The sequence below is a fragment of the Pan paniscus genome, chromosome 12, assembly GCF_029289425.2.
Source record: "Pan paniscus chromosome 12, NHGRI_mPanPan1-v2.0_pri, whole genome shotgun sequence".
In the NCBI taxonomy this organism is placed as follows: domain Eukaryota; kingdom Metazoa; phylum Chordata; class Mammalia; order Primates; family Hominidae; genus Pan; species Pan paniscus.
Window position 1 is genome coordinate 62,124,799 of NC_073261.2, and position 14,757 is coordinate 62,139,555.

Below are 14,757 nucleotides of genomic sequence, written 5' to 3' on the forward strand. Positions count from 1 at the left end.
CAACACTAAGGGGTGTGTGTGTGTGAGAGAGAGAGAGAGAGACAGCAGGGCAGGAGAGAGGGTAAGAGAGCAAAACAGCTTTGCAGGGGCAGGTGATGGTGTGATTTGAAATGCCTATGAGATGCACATCTGGCAGGTCTGAAGCCTGCAAGTAACACATGGAGCAAGTTACCCATCACCCTGGCATTTCCTCAAGTCTAAGCTATATTAGCATCCAGGCTCCCACACTTTTTTCTGCATCCTAACCTAATTAGTAAAAGATTACATTCTCCTGTGTGAGTGGCAGAGTCTCTTGGGTGCAGTCTTTTGGGCTAGGACCCAATAGATAGCAGTGGCTGTGTCATTTTAGATAGCAGTGGGAATTTGGTAATTGATTTAAAAACAAGTCGGCCGGGCTTGGTGGCTCACGTCTGTAATCCTAGCACCTTGGGAGGCCAAGGCGGGCGGATTGCCTGAGCTCAGAAGTTTGAAACCAGCCTGGGCAACACAGTGAAACCCCGTCTCTACTAAAAATACAAAAACATTAGCCGGGCGTGGTGGCATGCGCCTGTAGTCCCAGCTACTCAGGAAGCTGAGGCAGGAGAATTGCTTGCACCTGGGAGGTAGAGGTTGCAGTGAGCCAAGATCGCGCCACTGCACTCCAGCCTGGGCGACAGAGCGAGACTCTGTCTCCAAAAACAACAACAAAAAAACAAGTCAACAGATATACGCAAAAGTTCCCAAGGTGTAGGCCACATTCCAAACAGGGTTTTAATGGCTACCTACAAGTTTCCTAACCCTGCTTCCCCCCAGTTCAGCAGAGGGATCTTTCTTCAGCTAGCAGGCATTAATTGAATACCTATTAATGAATAGGAAGGAGCCATGGAGTAAGACAAGCTGACCTTAGTCAGTTTACAGACTGATTAGGGAGGTAACATGGGGCAGGGGGTGCCTCTGTGAATTGAACTACAATTACTAAAGAGCATGCAAGATGTGCTGGAAAGAAATGTGAGGTCCAGAGTAAGAATGTGACAAGTTTTTCTGAGAACAGCCTATGAACTGATTCTAAAAACGAAGCAATGGATTGTTTTAGTTTTAAAAATAGCTTTGGATTTTTAAATCACAAAATAAATAACAATTTGTTATAGTAAATTAGAAAAAAACAGGTTTGAAAAAAGTTTAAACTTACAGACCATCCCACCACTGCAAAGCAACCAGTGGGGCATCACCCTGAACCCTGGGCCCCATCTTTTTTTTTGGGGGGGGGCAGAGTCTCACTCTGTCACCAGGCTGGAGTGCAGTGGTGCCATTTCGGCTCACTGCAACCTCCGACTCCCTGATTCAAGTGATTCTCCTGCCTCAGCCTCCCAAGTAGCTGGGATTACAGGCACATGCCACCATGCCCAGCTAATTTTTGTATTTTTAGTAGAGACGGGATTTCACTATGTTGGCCAGGATGGTCTCCATCTCCTGACCTTGTGATCCACCCACCTTGGCCTCCCAAAGTGCTGGGATTACAGGTGTAAGCCACTGCACCCAGCCCCATCTTTATCCACTGCTTTACACTTCCTTCTACCACTCCTGTCTGATCTACTTCATACCTGTGCAGTGTCTTCATTAGATTTCATTTGACCAAATGTTTCTACTGCTAAAGCAAATTTCAAAACTACTGCTAAACACCTGGTCCAGGTAAATTCCCTGACTCTTGCTTTCCCTGCATCATTCTCCTCTGATCAGCCTCCAGTGGCAACCTCCTCACCTTGGCCATTCAGGGCTGTCTTTGTCAGTTCAGGCTGCTATAACAAGATTCCAGAAACTAGGTAGCTTATAAACAATGGGAATTTATTTTTCATAGTTCTAGAGGCTGGGAAGTCCAACATGAAGGTAAATCCTGTGTCTGGTGAGGATTCATCTTCTAGTTGTAATCTCACATGGTGAAAGGGGCAAAGGAGCTTCTTTGGGTCTGTTTTATGAGGGCACTAATCCCATTCATGAGGGCTCCACCCTTGTGACCTAATCACTTCCCTAAAGGCCCCATTTCCTAATACCATTGCCTTGGGGGTTAGGATTTCAATATATGAATCCTAGGGGGACACAAACATTCAGATGATAGCAAGGGCCTTCTGCTTCTGGCTACAGTCCATCTTTACAGCTTGATGTCCCATCACCCTCAACAAGACCCTGTCTCTGGAATGCCATATGCAAGTTCTTACTGCCAACCTTTTGCTCACATCTTTCCACCATGTTATGTGACCAACTCTTCTCTTCAAATATCTCCATACCGATCCTATAATCTGAGTTTGCCTAGCTCCACTGACCTATGAATCACAGCAATAGCAGCTCCCCACATTGCATCTGGCCACACCTGAGTGATGCAGAACCTCTGGGCCCCTCAAAGTCATAGCCAGAAATTTCACCCTGGGGGATGTTTGATGTGTCCTCACAATACCCCACAAATGTGTCTCCTGCCATGTTCTTCCTCTCCTGTTCCAGCCACTCTTACCCTCCTCCCCCTGTTATGCTTCCAGCTGAGGCAGCCACTCCTGCTCAAGCCTTCCATGAATATCATAATGTCCTCTTTCCTGATGACCCCAAGGCTGCACCCTTAAGGTGCCAGCATTGCGGCCCCTGGAGTCCTCAAGGCGCAGGTGCTAGGGATGCCAAGAAACACCACTCACAGCCCTGTAACTAAGATACTTCCTGAAAGCCACTCCTTTGGCATCTATCCTCTTCCATAGGCTCAGATCAGAGGCCCTTGACTGGCAGGGGCCTCAACAGGCCCCATACTTTTCTTTCCATTCTACTGTCCCTGTGCCATAGAGAACTCTTGACAATTGACTTATGCAAATGGACATCTGATAGCCCAGCTGGCTCGTCAGATGTGCTCAGAAATATTCTAATCCCATTGGTGGAAACAGTTTAGGTTCAAATAGCCAATTCGACTATATACCCTTTTAGATCCTGAGACTCAGTGCCAACCTTCGTAAAATCTCTATCTCAGGCTAAATAAACTCACAAGCCTCTGTAGGAGGCATGGTTGTACAGTTGACCCTTAAATAACATGGGGTTAGGGATACCAAACTCCCTTGCAGTCTAAAATCTACATATAACTTTGGAGTCCCCCAAAACTTAACTACTTATAGTCTACTGTTGACTGGAAGCCTTACCAATAACATAAACAATCAATTAATATCTATTTTATGTTGTATGTATTATCTACTGTATTCTTACAATAAAGCAAGCTATAGAAAAGAAAACGTTATTAAGAAAATCATAAGGAAGAGAAAATATATTTACTATTCATTAAGTGAAAGTGTATCCTCATAAAAGTCTTTATTCTCATTGTCTTCATATCTTTATAGCCTGAGGAGGAGGAAGAGGAGGGGTTGGGCTTCCTGTCTCAGGAGCTTAAGAGGCAGAAGAAAATCTGCATTTAAGTGGACCTTGAAGTGCAAACCCATGTAGTTCAAGGGTCAAATGTACAATTAATGTGGCAGCTATTCATGTATTTCCTTGTGACAGCTCTTCTTTCTGCAAATTGGTGTTAACATTTTTATTGTACTGAAAAAGATATATTTTAAAGGTATGTCTTTTTTATTTTAAGCATGTTGAGCAAAGAATGGAAAGTCAAGAAAGACAGTCCTCTTCCACCTCAACCCCGAAGAACACAGAGATAGCTTGAATAATTTAAAATTGTCAGTGTTTCATGTTTATGTCTTAGCTCATCATTCATGTAAGGCCCATGGTTTTCATCATGATATCCAGTAGGTACTCAAATACCAGTTGGTTCTGTTATTTTAAGGATGTTTAAGGTCATTATCTGTACCTTAATCAAGATCACAGGGGGTAGGGAGAAGACAAGATAAGACAAAGTAAAACATGGGACAGAAATAAAACTATACAAGTATAGTAAAAATTTCCAGAAGAAAATTTACCTTAGCATTTTGGTGATAGGATAAAATACTTCTAATGTAATTTGCCACTTCTTAGGGATTTCAAAAGCACATACCGAGTATCTAATTTGCCCATTCAACAAATACCTATTAAGTACTTACTGTGTGTCAAATAGGTTCCTAACAAGACAGCCAGCATCCCTCCCCTCCAGAAACTTCCAGTTGGGTGTAGAGAGGCAGAGACTAAACAAGATCATTTCAGACTGTAAGTACCATGGGAAAAATAAACCTAATGACTGAGGAGTGAGGACGAAATGGTCAAGGATGCCTTTTTGAGGAGGTAATACTTAGGCTGAAACAGACTGATGGCAAGTCATCAACCACACACAGTCAAGGAAAGAGCACTCCCAGGCTGCTATGTACGGGTTGTGAACTGCACACGAACTCCACTTACAAGGACACCAATGGCGCCCCTGGAGTAGTACAGTAGCTCAGGGTGTTCCAAGCATGTTTAAGTTAATTCACTTGTATAATTAATTTACTTTGCTCAAGTAACCTTGCACATCTATCGACATGCACTTAGTCCAGCTGGATGCAATGACAATCAAATTAACCACGTGGTAATTCAGACCAGTCAAGAAAATGACCCTCAGCAAATTGCAGGCTGGAGTTGATTGTGCAGTTTGTGACTATGTATATGTTTTTCCACTTCTGGAGACATGGGAGACAAGCCTGGCAATTGACATACTGTAAGTGGGAAAAGCTTGAGATTATTTTTGGAACCAATCCATTGTCTACTCCTGTCTTCCTGATGCCAGGGAAAGGAAATATGAGTAATTGCTGTCCAAGCCGAAAGCTGGTTTTCATGGTGAGAATTCCTCCTTCTTTGGTAATGTTCATATGTGGGGTTTTAAAAATAGCTTTTATAATTACAGACTATACTATTAAAGGTGTGCCACTCAATTAACCATTTGCCTCCATAGCATGGGGATATCCCATAATGACAGGTTAATGGATTCCACGTTTAATAAAAACAAAAGGGACGATTAGACTTCTAGTAAAGTCAGCAGCATAACTCTTTGCTGGCCATGGATTCCTTGTTAAACTGGCCTCAAAAGCAAATGTATGGAGAGCCTTTAAGATTTCAAACTGGTTTAATGAGTTTCACAGAAATGTTCAAAGGTAGCTTTCCCATCAACTTAGAATTGAGGCAGTGGAAGCTTAAATGGAGTCTTATGTTCACCTCAGAAGTGGGATACTCAGAAACTGACCCCTTGTTCCTTGAATCTCTCAGCTAATCCTACTTCCTCTCTGAACTGTGCTCACCAGTGTTTGAATCCATTTAAGTCAGTTCTGAGGAGGAAATTCCAGGCACTCTTCCCTACATATTCTGGCATGCAGAATCCAAAAGGAATTCTAGGGGGTGGAGGGCTGGCAGGAACACAGAGTGGGATGGGGCAGAAGTAGTGTTCCTGGGGAGGGCCTGGATATAGGATGTCATGCCCAAACAAGGGAAGGAAAAATGCAGGCCACTCTGGCAGGTAGGGATATTCAAGGGCTGCCAGTTGCGAGAAGCAGGATGGGGTGTTCATCCACCCGTGCCAGGGGGAGCAGGGTTATTCTGGGATATCCAATTCAAAATAGGTGGAAAAATGGGTCAGAGCTCAGGACCTAAACAATGAGGGCTAAAGGACCAGAAGTCTCCAGATAGCTACCTAGAGTATGTTTTCAAACTTTTGTGTGAATATGAGTCTCACAGAAAATGCAGATTCTAATTCAGTTGGTCTGGGGCTCTACATCTCTAACACATTCTTAGGTCATGCTGCTGCTGCTGGCTTATACACCACACTTTGAATATCAAGGGGATAGAGTATAGGTTAAGGTGTCTCCTTCTTTTTCTCCTAAACATCATGGTCCCAAGAGGAAGGAGGAAGCCTCGTACTCTACAGCCTGGCCAATAACACTGCTACTGCCCAATAACACTGCTGAGAAGACACATCAGCCCCCACTGATCAGGGGAGCAGTCAAAGTCCTCTTGTTAATTCCAGGGCAGAAGCTGAGCAACTGGCTACTGGAAGAGACTCACAGCAAAAAACAGCCCAAAACAATGGGCAAAAGAAAGGTCATATTTGGTGAGTCCAGGGAAGAGGCTTAAGTCTCTACCCCTTTTTAATGCTTTGAAAAAAAGGATCTCTCATCACCCACACTATGGTCAGTGCTTTGAGTAAGGTCCCTCTACAGAGTGAGCCTCAGAGTATGCTGAACAAACACTGCGACCCAGGCCAGCAGACAGGGTTGAGGGGCTACTGCTCTCTCATAGTAATCTAGGAAAATATAGAGGGAAGATTTCTTCCACGGCTGCTTTCCAGGAGCTCTAAACTGGGTACTGTGATGGTTAGTTTTATGCGTCAAATGAGCTAGACTATAGTACCCAGTTGTTCAATAAACACTAGTCTAGGTATTGCTGCGAAGGCATTTTGTAGATGTGATCAACATCCACAATCAGCTGACTTTGAGTAAAGGAATTATTCTTGATCATTTCTATGGGCCTCATGTAATCAGTTGAAAGTTTTCAGAGAAAAACTGAGGTTTCTCCAAGGAGAAGAAACTCCACCTGTCAATTGCAGCTCCAGCTCCTGTGGGAGAGTTTCCAGCCCTCAGGCCTGACCTATAGATTTCAGACTTGTCAGTCCCCACAATCACACAAGCCAATTCTTGAAAAACTTTTGTAATGTAGAGTTGATCCTCATTATCGATGGATTATGTATTTGGAAATTTGCCTACTTTCTAAAATTCATTTGTAACCCCAAAACCAATACTTGCAGTGCTTCTGCAATCATTCACAGACATGCTCAAAGCAGTGAAAAGTTTAAGTCACCCAATGCACAAATTTTTCAGCTGAAGTCAATTGAGGCAGCACTTTCATGTTTCAGCTCTCATACTGTAAACAACTGTCCTTCTCACAGTTCATTTAGTGCCATGATTTTCACATTCTTGTGCTTTTTGTTGGTGATTTCATTGTTTAAAATGACCCTTGAGTGTAGTGCTGAGGTGTTGTCTGGTGTTTCTAAGCACCAGAAGACTGTGATGTGCCTCACAGTGAAAATACGTGTGTTAGATAAGCTTCATTCAGGCATGGGTGGTAATGTTTTGGCCATGAGTTCAATGTTAATGCATCAACAGTATATATTAAATAAGGTGTCTTTAAACAGAAACACACATAAAACAAGGTAATATCTTGATCAGTTGATGAAAATGTTGTCACCAGAGGTTCATAGGAACCTAACCCTGTAGATCCCCTAGGAGCAATGGCTCAGCATTTGCTATTTCAATGTTTGTGACAGCTTTATAGAACACTGCTATCACGAATAGCAAGAACTGACTTGGGTGGGGGTGTGTGTGTGTGTGTCCTGCTGGTTCTGCTTCCCTATGTTCCGCTTCCCTCTGCTTCGCTGGTAGCCTCCTTACTGATGCAGATGCAATACTGCCCTTTCCTCTAGGTCTGGCTATGCCTAGCACAGATGACAAGGGTGTTATGTCCTTTCTGTATTCAGATCCTTGACAATACTCTGCAGATGGAGGGGAGGAGTCCATGTACAAACCTCCTAGTGAATGTTAACATTCCCTTTAACAAGGAGAGTTTTTCTCTTACTAGTTCAGATTTAGGAACATAAAATATATGCAGGACTAGTAATTTGGATGTTATTCCATCTCTCTGATACAGTAAGAAGTAGGCTAGACTAGATAATGACTGGAATGCATTTCAGCATTTTTAATGCAATTTGAGTGATGAGTCCCAAATTACTTTTTCAGTGTAAACCAATCAAGTATATTCTAGTTTGAGTGTCTTTACCAAAAATAAACTTCTTTATGAATGTATAAAAAGTAATTAGACTGTCTCCAAGACATTGAGCCTATTCCCAAAGGGGGAAAGAAGCCAGCATGTCTCAGAGAAAAAGGAAAGCATCAATTCAACAAGCCCACTGCCCTTCCTCTCCCCACCCTAGTGGTCAGTTTTCATTTTCTTGGGCTGTAGTTATTATTCCAGCTTGCCTGGCCTGCAGCTGCAGGCTTCATTCCTAATTCTAAATTTATTGTCTTCCATGTTGTGCTGACTGCCACAGGAAGGTCTGGGTGAGAGAAAGTAAGGTCTTAGCTCAAATCTACCCCGCTCCTGAGACACCATGCATGCTCACTCCCTCCACGGGCTGGGTCCACAGCCCAGCTCTGCAGCGCGTGCCCAACACCTGAATGGGCCTTCAAAGGCTTACAAATAATTCTCTTTTTACTTCAAGAACATGTCACGACTAAGAATAAGCACCATGCATCAGCTACCATTGATCCTGAAATAAAATGCTGTCTGGACAAAAAAGAAAAAACTTCTTTTATGCACTGATCCTAGGAAATCAGACCACCATTCACTTCACAGACTGTCTGCAATGTAATTCAACTGTCAGAGTGTTCAAACAAACAGAGGAAGGGGAGAGCATAATACAGCCTGAAATTTACTTGTATTCAAAAGTATTTCCCTTTAATGTTTAGCAACTTCTACAATATGAGTAGTACTGTAAGATGCTAGATGGTAGAATGGCAGCTGCCTTTTCCTGTAACTACGTAATTGATATACTAAATAAGAATGATACACTAAATCAAATGAAAATGAATGAAAAAAAGTGTCACCTCACCACCATGAAATTAAAAAGTGTAGAAATATATGTAGTAAACATATTGAGTCAAATATTCTCCACTCAGAAAAAAATGCCTAAATGGCTAAACAGGACTAGCTCTTATGAAACTTGGCTTTGAGGGTCCACCGTGGCTCTTTGCTCCACATCTTCACACCCTACTGGTCACTTCCCCTTCTGGTACACTAGATGCAAGATGCTCCTTCTCTCCTCCTCCTTGTCTGGCTCTCAGCTGGTTGCCCACTTTGAGAGGATTCAGTTGAGTCAAGAGGCCACAAGCAGCCCACCTCCTGCTGTTTTAAATAAAATTTTATAGAAACACAGCCGTGCTTATTTGTCTGTGTACCATCTATGGCTGCCTTTCATCCTACAAAGACAGGGCTGAGCAGTTGCAACAGAAACTTTATGGACCATATGCCTAAAATATTTACTTTCTGATCCTTAACAGAAAAAGTTCCCCATCCCCTGAATAAAGCCCTTCACATGAAAGTATAGCACTTTTAAAAGTTACTCCTCCAGGGATGACTTAAATTTTAATAGGGAGATAATTTTCTTAATCTAAAGGAATTAATGGCTAATAACAGAATTTTGGTCATTAGCAATGGAATACTTTAGAGGTATTTTGGGGTTGGGGAATTTCTTAAGCTTAATAGCTATCTATACTTCACCTGCCCATCACCCAAGTTTCAGATCTACCTATGGAGTATTTTAATAAAATCGAGAGGGTTATTAGGACGTGGAGAAAGACTCAAAAGAGAGGTTGGTCTGAAAGGAGTTTGAAAGTGCTAAAGATGGCAGCACTTGTGGGGTCAAAAACACACAACCCAGGAGATTGCCATTTGTCTCAGTCTCACCCAAATGTTTAGTCTTATTCATAAATTTCACAAAGATATTATATTGAACTTCACAAAGTAAAACTTTTTTTTATAGCACATAGATATTCTCTCTGAAATCCCCATGAGTAGTGTTATTTATCTCTAAAGAAGTCTCTCACAACAAAATAGCAACAGAGAGCACGGTGCAGCCTTGTTTCCAGAATGCTGGGGCTCACTCCACACCAGCATTATTAAGTAGACTTAGCAAGACTTTGAAGTAGCCACTGCACAAAGAAAACAAGAACATCTGGTTTCCCATCCCGAGGTGAATCAGAGGCTAAGCATGCATAGGAAGTAATAATCGCTTCTAACGTTTGCATTTGTTCAGGATATTACAGCTCACAGAAATGTTCGCCAGAGCGTTCTTTTGTTTAATCCTCAGGACGATCCCTGAATGTGAAAATTTTCATCCCCATTTACAGGTAAGGAAATGAAGGATCTAAAGTTTGGGTTAAAAGGCTCACCCTAGATAAAACTGCTCTTGGAGATGGAGTCAGAGCAAAAACTCAGGTCTTCTGAGTTGTCTCTGGGTAGAGGGTTTATTCCCTAAGTCCATGCGGGAGGGAGTCTCAGGTCTCATCAAGAGCAGAGTAGGCCAGCACAGTCATTCACCCAATTCTTGAAGGCCAAGGTTTTGTTTCTCTTTAGGTACAAGAGTGGTAAGCAGCAACCTAAAACAGGAACGGGCTCCATTCAGGTATGTGCATGAGCTACCTTGCTGGTACCAGGATGCACTGCACATTGCTCCTGGACCCTCCTGGGATGGTGGTCACATACCACTAGCACCTTAAGAGACCTTTCTGCAAACTAGAAGAAGGCAGACCAGTTCCGCAAAGATGCTCCTTCCCATAGCTGACCCAGTCCTGAGCCAGGTGCAGCTCAGCAAGCCAAGCAGGCTAGATCCAGCCCCTGCTCAAGCCCTTCATCCCAGACAAGCCACCATCTCCAGGCACAGCCAATACAAGCGTCAAGTGCCCACTCAGTTCAAAGACCTCTCCTCTCCAAGAAGGGATGTTTCTTAAAAGAAAGAAAAGCTTACTGAGAAGAACTGAATCCATACAATAAACACTACACAGTTTACCAAGAAGGTCACAGCCACCATCTAACCTCAGCATGGTTTGGGTGGTGATGACAGCCCTTCTGAGCTTGAGAACTGCGGCTGGTTGCAGTTCAGGCCATCTCCCTCCCGCCTGGTTCTCCCTCTTGGCTAAGCTCCTTTCTGTATCCCATTCAAGCCATTTTCCCCATTAATTTAGGTGCTACCATGTTTAACAGGAACATCCTTGAATCAGAGGGGACATATAGCTAGCAGAGGGGTGGAATTATTATTGGTGAGTGGGTGGGTAGCTGTCCCCTTCCGCATGTTTCTGTCACACTCTGACGGGGGATCCTGCTGGGATAGAGTGCCTCTTCCAGGCCCAGACCTTTCCAGGATGGCATCTGACATCACAGCATGCTGGAGCTCTTCCTGCTCGTCCTCTAAATGTTCTCGGGAGCCCACATCATCACTTAGGTCAGGGGGCAAAGTCCAGCTGAGCTCATTAATCATATTCGAGTCACCTTTCCTGCTCAGGGATCAAGAGCAGCAAGAGCTCACAATCTTCTTTCAAGTAGCTTTTTCATAGATTTGAAGGAAGAATGGATCCAAGAGCAAAACAACAGCTCCAATTAAGCCTGGGAGACTAGAAAAGAAGGTCTACTGAGAGTGCAGCTGGGAAAAGCAGGAGAGTTAGCTGGGGTCCTAGCTGATCTCAGCCACACCTCTGTCATGTGTCACGACCGAGCAGCACTGAGACCAAGACCTCAAGGCAGGCGGGTAGAAATGGACCCTCAGACTAAACGTTCAATAGACACTAAATATATTCAATTTACAAAGCGCCCTGCTAACATTTATATGGTGTGCCATGTCTTTCCAGTCCCACTCTGATGGCTACCACCGTGGTCCACAGGAGAACTGTTGAGCAAGTTGAATTTGCCTTCAATAACTTCCTAGCACCTCTTCTACACACTTCCCTTTAAACTCTATTTTCTCCCATATTCAGATTTAGGTTTTAATTATCTTGTTACTGGATGTGGGGTTTAGTTACCACTTTTGTGACAATATCATATGGTGGCTTTAGATCCCTAATTATGAACTTTTGATAAATAATGAGGTATCTAGAGAACGCTGAAATTTGACAGGATTTTCAGGAGTATACCCCACTCCAGGTACCTTTGTAGTATTGACTCCCATCAATTCAGCCAAAATTATGTAGGTAAAATATAGCCAAGGTATGTTTATTGAGTTATTAAAACAATTAATAACAGGTTTATGGTTTTTGAAATGATTATACATAAAACAGCCTTTGATCCTGTGTCAATTCTCTTCAAAATATATTAATAAATATTCTTAGCCAATAGACCTTTGCTCCAAAAGTAGGTTTACACTACCGGAAGCCACTGATGCCACAAAATTACTTAATTTTTGCCATCAGCAAGGAAAGGGCTTTTAATTTCCCACAATAGAAATACTAAGAAAAAACTCATTCAATGAATGTTTTGGTTTGGGGACAATTTCACAGGGTGAAGATGGGAGGGCCTTGCCCCAGCATTGACCGTGTGGATTAACCTCCTGTAACTCATACAGTTCACAGACTCCTCTCCTGCACAGACACCCGCAGCACAGCCACTTGCATTTGAAACCCACCAGGTTCCAGGAAAGGCTTGTGGCCGACAGGTCAGTGCACTAAAGCTGTGAGCCAACAACAGGGACTTCCACTTCTGCTTTCCGAGCTCAAGCTGTCTCGGGAAAATGCTGACGCGTCTCCACTTCTCTTCCTGTCTCTGTCTTCCTGTTGATCTGTGTGTGCTTTTATAGCTTTATCACTTAACACTTGTTCCACTTCATCCCAAAAGAATAAAGGAGATGAGTAATGAATTCAGACAACCTGCTAGTCCCAATTCAGTTGAACCCCTCTTAAGGCAGCCAAGAGTAAAAATCTCAGATTTTAAAAGATGATGGACACATTATGAAGTGATTATTCACACTACAAAACAGTTTTTAGAACCCAGAATGATAAAGCTGAAAAGGGATCTTAGAAATCTTTCATTACACTCACCCTCTTTTATAGATGAGACTACTAAGCCCACAGAGGGAAAATGACTCGGCCAATGACCCTCTCATTCTTAACTCATTCTTTGCAGAAAGGAAAGTTTTGCAACCGGAACTCTAAATTTTTAGAGAGATTAAAGTATGATTATTGCCCAGGTGCAGGGGCTCACTCCTGTAATCCCGGCACTTCGGGATGCCAAGGCAGGCAGATGGCTTAAGCTCAGGAGTTCAAGACCAGCCTGGGCAACATGGCAAAACCTTGTTTCTACATAAAATATAAAAATTATCCAGGCATCGGCCGGGCGCGGTGGCTCACGCCTATAATCCTAGCACTTTGGGAGGCCGAGGCGGGCGGATCACGAGGTCAGGAGATGGAGACCATCCTGGCTAACACGGTGAAACCCCGTCTCTACTAAAAATACAAAAAAATTAGCCGGGAGTAATGGCAGGAGCCTGTAGTCCCAGCTCCTCAGGAGGCTGAGGCAGGAGAATGGCGTGAACCCGGGAGGCAGAGCTTGCAGTGATCCGAGATCGCGCCGCCGCACTCCAGCCTGGGCGACAGAGGGAGACTCTGTCTCGAAAAAAAAAAAAAAAAAATTATCCGGGCATGGTGGCACACACCTGTAGTCACAGCTACTTGGGAGGCTGAGGTGGGAGGCTCACTTGAGCCCCAGAGGCAGAGGTTGCAGTGCATCAAGATCATACCAGTACACTCCAGCCGGGGCAACAGAGCAAGACCCTGTCTAAAAAAAAAAAAAGTATGATTTTATTTAAAACTATTTAAATTAGACACACATTCCTAGGAAAACACTATTACATGTACTGAGGGACAATGGCTTGTGAAATGGAGTATGAATGCATGTGGTACCACATTCATATATGTGGTTCCATACTCTAGAATAACGAAAAACATTCCACATTCACATTTGTTTTAGTATTTCCTATTAACAACTTGTGTTTGGAATAAATACATGTTATTAACAGAATCATCCAGATAGGCAATTAATGAATGTCCTGAGGGTATATAATGACACAAATATATTTGAAAGCCTTGAGAGGAGACAAATTACTAACAAGGTCAGGGCCACTTCATTTGCCCTTGATAGCCTTGTGTGAACACACCCTCAGCCACCTTCTGAACACTCTCCAGGTTCAACTTCTACAACCTGCCTCTGTGATTTATCAGGTAGCAGCTGTGTGAGCAACTAGCCGTGTGCACGTGGGCACACACACGCACCCATACACGATGCTCCTAGGAACAAAACCTGGCACAGAATCTTAACTGAATTCAATAGAAAAAAATGATTTTTTTTTTAACTTGGTGCAGGCATCCTTCTGAGGGCCACACTGTCACTCTGGGCTTTTGTCCTGGCTGGCTCCTGATTTTTCAATGCATGCTGAAAACACCACTCCTGCACACACACACCCGGAGGCAGCTTTGGCTTGCTGCCACCTGCCCTCACTGTATTAAGAAATGTGGATCCATTGCTATTATGGAGCCTGAAGCAGAGCCAAGAAGAAATCTCAAAGGACCCACTCCCTAGACATATGTGAATAGAATAAAAATGAGACACAAATGATAGCACGAAGCCTCCAGCACTCTACGGACAAAGTGAGGGGCTGTGTTGCAGGTCAGGAGAAGGTTCTTGTTCTTGGGAAAGAAATAAAATTAAAATATGGCTATCCTTTACATAAGAAGTTCCTTCAGACCTATCATCAACAGAGGGGGTCTTTTTCTGTTGTTTTCCTCCAAGTAGGAGTTGGAATTTCTTAAAGCAAAGATATACATTCAAGGCTGAGTTTAGAGGTGTCTCCATGACTGCATACCAAGGGTTCCCAGCCTGCTGATCAGATAATAGAGGAAGCAATCTCATATGCTCATTTATACTAAAGTGTTAAAGATTTGATGTGTTACTTCTCCCAGAGGTAGTTACTTTACAAAGGCCCATGGATAGAAAACAATATTTAACCTAAAGGAATATACAGAACTTCAGATACCAGAATTTCAGGTAGAATTTCAGGCACCGGAGCTTTTTAACCCTACCCAGGAAACCATTTATTAATACATAGTGTATCTAAACATATCTGTCTGATGCAGTGACAGAAGAAAAAGAGTGTCATACAAAGCAAAACTACAAGAGCAAGTCATGGCTTCTGCTATTTTTTCTTTCTCTTTCCCTTATCCATTCTAACCCCATAATTGTTCCCGCAACCTCATGTCTCTGATTCCACTG